The sequence below is a fragment of the Astyanax mexicanus genome, chromosome 8 (assembly GCF_023375975.1).
Source record: "Astyanax mexicanus isolate ESR-SI-001 chromosome 8, AstMex3_surface, whole genome shotgun sequence".
Classification (NCBI taxonomy): Eukaryota; Metazoa; Chordata; class Actinopteri; order Characiformes; family Acestrorhamphidae; genus Astyanax; species Astyanax mexicanus.
Genome location: NC_064415.1, coordinates 7,200,843 through 7,208,101, shown reverse-complemented (window position 1 = coordinate 7,208,101; position 7,259 = coordinate 7,200,843). Strand labels below are relative to the sequence as shown.

The 7,259-nt window shown below is 37.7% G+C and overlaps 1 pseudogene; it reads left to right on the top strand.

Annotated features, from left to right (window-relative positions):
* The first annotated feature begins 2,482 nt into the window (after window positions 1-2,482).
* On the top strand, window positions 2,483-4,852 carry LOC111188704 (uncharacterized; annotated as a pseudogene).
* Window positions 4,853-7,259: the final 2,407 nt, after the last annotated feature.

Below are 7,259 nucleotides of genomic sequence, written 5' to 3'. Positions count from 1 at the left end.
AAAAAAAACGTCACGGATACGTCCACACGGCGAGCCGAGTCATCAGGTGCTCTGTCGAGTTGTGCTACCCTGTCAAACCGTGCTACTCTTGTGTATATTTAGGGTAAAAAAAAAAAAAAAAAACACAATATTAGAGCATGTTTCCAGTAAGAAGTTCATGTATTATATTTGGAAAGCCTAAATGACTGTTTCAGGGTAAAGTTATGGTATCAAGAGGTTATTCTTTTAGATATTTTTTTATTATTATTATTATTACAACCCCTGGCAAAAAGTATGGAATCACCAGTCTTGGATGAGCACTCCTTCAGACATTTCATTCTGTAAAACAAACTCTGATCAAAAACATGATACAATAATAAGGTCATTCCAAAGTGCAACTTGTTGGCTTTCAGGAACACTCAAAGAAATGAAGAAAAAACATTGTGGAAGTCAGTGAATGTTACTTTTATTGACCAACCACAGGGAAAAAAATATGGAATCACTCAATTCTGAGGAAAAAAGTATGGAATCACTAAAATTGAAGGTAAAAAATAAGGACACACCCAGTCAATTTCCTTTCCCTAAATGGACACCTGCCTCAGATTAGATCTGCTCGTTAGTCTGCAGTTAAAAACACCTGCAGTCATGACACCTTGGAGGGCTGCTGGACGAATTAGAGTGGCAAGAACCATGGCTCCAACAAGAGAAATGTCTCTTGAAACAAAAGAGAGGATTGTGAAACTTCTTGAAGAAGGTAACTCTTCACGCATGGTTGCTAAAGATGTGGGCTGTTCACAGTCAGCTGTATCCAAGATATGGACCAAATACAAACAGCATGGAATGGTTGTTAAAGCCAAGCGTACTGGTAGACCGAGAAAGACATCAAAGCGTCAAGACAAGCAACTTAAGGCCATTTGTCTTGAAAACCGAAAAAGTACAACTAAACAGATGAAGCATAAATGGGAAGAAGCTGGAGCCAATGTATGTGACCGAACCGTAAGAAATCGCCTAAAGGAAATGGGATTTCAATACAGGAAAGCTAAAAGAAAACCATCATTGACACCTAAACATAAAAGAACAAGACTGCAGTGGGCTAAGGAGAGGCAATCATGGACTGTGGATGACTGGATGAAAGTTATCTTCAGTGATGAGTCAAGAATCTGCATTGGACAAGGTGATGATGCTGGAACTTTTGTTTGGTGCCGTTCCAGTGAGATTTATGAAGAGGCCTGCCTGAAGAAAACAACCAAATTTCCACAGTCCTTGATGATATGGGGCTGCATGTCAGGCAAAGGCACTGGGGAGATGACTGTGGTTAATTCTTCTATCAATGCACAAGTTTACATTGACATTTTGGACAGTTTTCTCATCCCTTCAATTGAACAGATGTTTGGAGATAATGAAATAATTTTCCAAGATGACAATGCATCGTGCCATAGGGCAAAAACAGTGAAGGCATTCCTTGGAGAAAGACACATTCAGTCGATGTCATGGCCTGCAAATAGTCCAGATCTCAACCCAATTGAAAACCTGTGGTGGAAATTGAAAAAAATGGTCCACAAGAAGGCTCCGACCTGCAAAGCTGATCTGGCAACTGCTATCAAAGAGAGTTGGCACCAAATTGATGCAGAATACTGTTTGTCACTCATCAAGTCCATGCCTCAGAGACTGAAAGCCGTTATAAAAGCCAAAGGTGGTGCAACTAAATACTAGTGATGTATTTTGAATCATCTTTTGTTTATCTGTTTTTCATGATTCCATACTTTTTTCCTCAGAATTGAGTGATTCCATATTTTTTTCCCTGTGGTTGGTCAATAAAAGTAACATTCACTGACTTCCACAATGTTTTTTCTTCATTTATTTGAGTGTTCCTGAAAGCCAACAAGTTGCACTTTGGAATGACCTTATTATTGTATCATGTTTTTGATCAGAGTTTGTTTTACAGAATGAAATGTCTGAAGGAGTGCTCATCCAAGACTGGTGATTCCATACTTTTTGCCAGGGGTTGTATTATTATTATTATTATTATTAGGGGGGACCTTCACGCTTTCAAGTTGTAAACAGGTGGGCCGTAAGGTAGAAAAGGTTGAGAACCCCTGCTCTACATCATCAATACACAATATTGCATTAGTTAATTTGACTCTTCTGTATCTCAGCTTGTTTAGATATGCTAGTGCAGGGGTTCCCAACCTTTTGCAACTCTGCCCCCTTAGCCCACAGCAAAATTTTCCACAGATTCCCCTCCCCGGGAGAGAGTGAGCGAGCGTGCGTGCGTGAGACCATTCTAAACTGTGCAACATAACAGATCACAGTTTGGTTACTTTTGCTGTATTCTGATTATTACTCAATAGTTTTATATACAATAATTAGCTTTAAAAAAACAGGCCTACGTTATAGATCATTTTCTTAAAAGTGGTGGAAATTCTGTCTTCATGAGGAGTGCACAATTTATTTTTTTGTGCCCAGGAGCAAGAAATACTTACAATTCTTAAATAATAGTGTTTTAGTAACTAATAACTGACTAAATATTTTACAGAACACTGAGCTGCATCAAGACAGTATTTGTCTACTTTCAACATTATGGCAGACAGGTAAGTAATTAATAATAATAATAATAATAATAATAATAATAATAATAAAAAAGATTTAAAAACTAATTGTCATTAAGCCCTTACATTGCGTTTTTAAACTATTACAGCAGCTGTAGTGACAGAACATATTCAAGAGAAGCTCAATTCGTGATGAATCTATTGTGGCTGATTAAATACTATTTCAGGAGCAGTATAAGTTAAACCTTATAAGTTATAAGTTTTAATAATAAAATGAATGCTTATTGGTTTAGCAGATCACAAGAGAAGTCATGGACTGTAGGTGATTTAATGAAGAAGAGTGAATTAATCAGTGAGGGTACACCTGCACGTTATCGTCTGTTCACAACCAGAAGTAATCTAGATGAAAGTGGTAAGATCAGAAAATGGACTTTTGGACAGCGAGAAATCAACACTCAAAACAAGATCATACTGCTGGTGGGAGAAACTGGAACAGGCAAGACCACTCTCATTAACGCCATAGTGAACTACACACTCGGAGTGAAGCTTAATGATGTGTGGTTTGACATCACAGAAGCAGCTCAGAATCAAACAGAAGATCAGTCTAAATCTCAAACAACTGAAATAACAGTCTATGAGGTCTTTATTCAGAACAACCCGATCTCTGTTGTGTTGATTGACACTCCAGGATATGGAGACACCAGGGGATTAGAGCATGATGAGATGATTGCTGAAAATTTAAGAAAACTGTTTGAAAATGACACAGGAGTGAAAGAAATAGATGCAGTGTGTCTGGTAGTGAAGGCATCTCAGAATCGTCTCTCTGAAAAGGAGGTTTACGTTTTTGATGCAGTTCTGTCTCTATTTGGTAAAGATATAGAGAAGAACATAGTGATTTTTGCAACACATTCAGATGGATCACCTCCAGTTAATGCAATTAATGCAATAAAGAAAGCAGGCATTCCTTGCAGAAAATGGAACTGATCCCATTCATTTCACCTTTAACAATTGTCAAGCTGAGCAAAAGATGACAGTAGGTCAGAGAGTGTACCGCTTTGCTTGGGAGCTCACAGAGGATAATTTAAATTATTTTTTTGCGTCGATGGAAAATCAGAGCAGAAAAAGCTTAGAGAAAACTCAGTGTTCTGACAGAGCAAATTCAGCTTAAAGCCTGTGTTTCTAATCTACGTGAACGCATTGAGATTAAAGAGCACAAACATGAAGAACTGACTCAGATTCAGGATGCCCTCAAAGAAAACCAGAAGAAGATTCAGAAAAATGAAGACTTTTCTTTTACAGTCACAAAGACACATAAGGAAAAAGTTACAATTGAAAACGCTTCATGGTGGGGAAAAATGGCCACATGCTGCTCTGTCGGTAAAGAGAACTGTCATGAGTCCAACTACTGGGGTTCCATCAATTCTGCATGGTGTGAAGTGATGAAAGACGGGCACTGCACTGTGTGTACAGGGAAGTGTCACCACAGTAAACACATCAGAGAGAACAAGAAATATGTTATGAACAGTGAAGTGGTCAAAATGACATTCACTGATCTGATCACACAATATCATAGTCCCGAGAACTATGCAAAAATCAGTCTAGACTCAGACCAGTTTAAGGATGTTAGAGAAAAGCTTGAAAACACAAAAAAGAAGAGATGGAAAAGATCAGCATTGAGAACAGACTGCAGGTAGAACTGAGAGATTGAAATTGAAAAAATCAGACTGAATCATGAAACTATCTGAGATCACCCTAAAACCAGACTCTGCCTTTATTGTTGAGACTCTGGATTTCTTGATCCCCCGAGCTGAGGAAGCTGAATATCCTGAATGGGTACAGGAACTGAAGAGGCTGAGAGAAATTCAGCCTGAAGCAGAGGAAAGAGCTTCTTCTGTACAAAGATACTGCAGAGCAGGTTTAAAAAAAGTGACCAGTTTTCTTTCTGGAAGAAAATGAATAAGGCACTACATCACTTGTTCAAAGTAGTTACATAAATAACAATTAGTATGATGATTTATTGTTTAAACTGGGGTAGGGAATTTTATAACATTAATTTATGTCACCAGAGAAAAGTTTAGTAGTTTTATTCAAGAAGAGGAAGAGGAGTTACGGCAGGCATCTGTAGTCTTGCAAGGGAAACAGGAACAGTGGATGTAATAAGAGTGTGTGGAGAAGAGCAGAATCACCTAGCAAGAGTTTGAATGTTTGTTTTTTCAAGTTTCTGCTAGAAGCTACATGGGCAGTGGCTAAGTGAAGATCTACTCTGTAGGCTATGTGCTGCAAATAGGACATTAAAACATTATTTTGGCATGCAAGGTGAGCTGTCGCAGAGTGCTACACGTGGATGCATGATCAGGTGCTTAGGCATTCAGCAGGTACCCTTGAGATAATATACCTGTTGTTGAAGGTCAGTTAGGTTTGTTTGTGAGGGGCAGTGTAGTGCAGATGTCAAATCTTGGTAAATGGGCAGATGTACGAGAATGGAAGAAGTTGGCAGACACGGAAAGGGTGAAATATACAGATTTTGTGGCTGAGGTAGGTGAGTGTGTGGGTGGGTGGCTGGCACGTGTTAGACTGGTGAAGATAGATGTGGGGGGATTTGTAGGAAAGTTAGTCATATCTGAATAAGTAGCTAATAAATATAGTCAGAGTTTGTGGATAAGAAGGAATGAGGGTAGTTGGTGAAGGGCATAGTGTGTTTGACACTGTAGACCTGGGTTTTTGATGCATGTGATGTTTGAAGAGTGTTTAAAGTTGTGAGCAAAATCTTATAATGTCCTATGTAGTGTGCTTGGAAGAAAGTAAGTCTAGGATAGCAGAATTCACTGCTGAGCATTCCAAAGGTGTTGTGGGATTAATTCAGCGAAATACTGACCAAGGGAGGTGCCTACCTAATGACCCCTGTGAAGAGCTTGTGTATTTGTAAAGGGAAGTTTAGGTGTTTCATGTTTGTGTCAAATCAGACCATAAATGAACACAGTAACCTAGCTGTTAGCTGGAGGTATCTAGTGTGGTGTAGTTAGCAAGTGAGGGGGAGAGTAGAGTATAGAGGAAGGCAATGGGCCCTATGTGTAAACCCAGCTGTTAGGTGCAGGATTTACCATATTCCTGTATTACATATTATTTTGAGATTCATCTAGTAGAGGTTAGTGGATGGTCATTAAATATTATTCTAGGTTTAATAAATAATAATGAATACTATAATCAGTAATTAGTTTTTTTAAGGTTAACACTTTACACTGGACAAAGTAATTATTACATCTGTATCAAGTGTACAAAAAGAACTTTGTAAAATAAACTAATGAAACTGTGTTATTTGTCGTCATTTTTGCGATTTCCTCTACAATAATTTAAATGTAATATTAAGTTTCTATAAAGACTAACACCATCTCAGGGAAAGATAAGAATATCACATGGGACAAGATTAAAGCTCTTTTGGTATGCTGTTGAGATGGCAAATCTGCATGCAGGAAAACCAATTACAAACATTTTATGGTGGAGTCTGTTTACAGAGAAAGTTCCACTTTTCAGCATAGAGCCAGTCAGCTTGGTGGGAATGCCACAAAAGCAGGGTCAACGTCGCAACAGTGGGGTTGGTGGATCATTAAGTCAACTGTGGAGCTGACAACGGTAATCAGAGAAACTGCGCAACCTGCTGGCTAATGGCAGAACTTTGCTTTTAGGACAAGCAAGTGTGAATGGCAACATGCCAGCAGGCAAACAAAAAAAGGAGGGGAAATAAACTACTATTGGAAGATATTCTAATGTGCTGAACAGATGCAAGTTACCAAAGCTGTGAAGTGCAGCTTCTTACAAGAAGACATACAACAATACACAATTGAGTAATTCGACTAAACAGAAATTCTTGAGGAACTAAGCTGAAAAACAACATAAGAAAGGATGTTAACATAAATGATGTGGAAATCTGAGATTCTAAACGTATAAAACATATCTTTGATGCCAACATCAAGCCTATAATTCCATAGTTAAAAAGTTTTTATACTCTAAAATGTATCACTACTAGATTAGTGTAAAAAATAAGTTACTCCAAACATGAGATTTCTCTTCAGAAAGTGAAAGTATTCCAGTTACAAGCCCTTCAGTCTACACACAATGTCTCTATCTCTCACACACACACACACGATTGTAGTGCTAGTGCAAAATTGTATTTCTCAACAAGAAATAGAATAATTTCTCACCTTTTCTTGTATTATTCACATTGATGTGTTTATCGGTTTTAAACTATTTTCCTAAACCAGTTCATATTTCATTTAAAGATACATTTTATATATTTTTAGGGGGGACCGTTTTTTTTTATTTTTTTTTAAGAAAATTGTTTTGGCAAAGTGTTGATAGAATCACAATGCTGTTATTCCATCAACTAATTGTTTCTCTCCTGGTGGGACAGGCACAGACCAAGATGACAATGTTTGTGAAACAGTGGTTCAGGGAGCAGGAGATCATCATTTCCACACATGAACTGGCAATCACAGAGTTCACACCTGAACTCCATTGAGAACTATTGGGATATGCTGGAGAATACTTTGCATAATGATCCAAATCTCGTATTATTTATGCAAAATCTTGACGAAGAATTAATGCAGCTCAGAATATAGCATATTATATGTTATATAGACACATAAAATATATAATATATACTATATTTTAAAACTTGGTAAAAGTGTTCAAACCAAGCTATGAAATCCTTTTCACAAACTTCACTTCAGTACA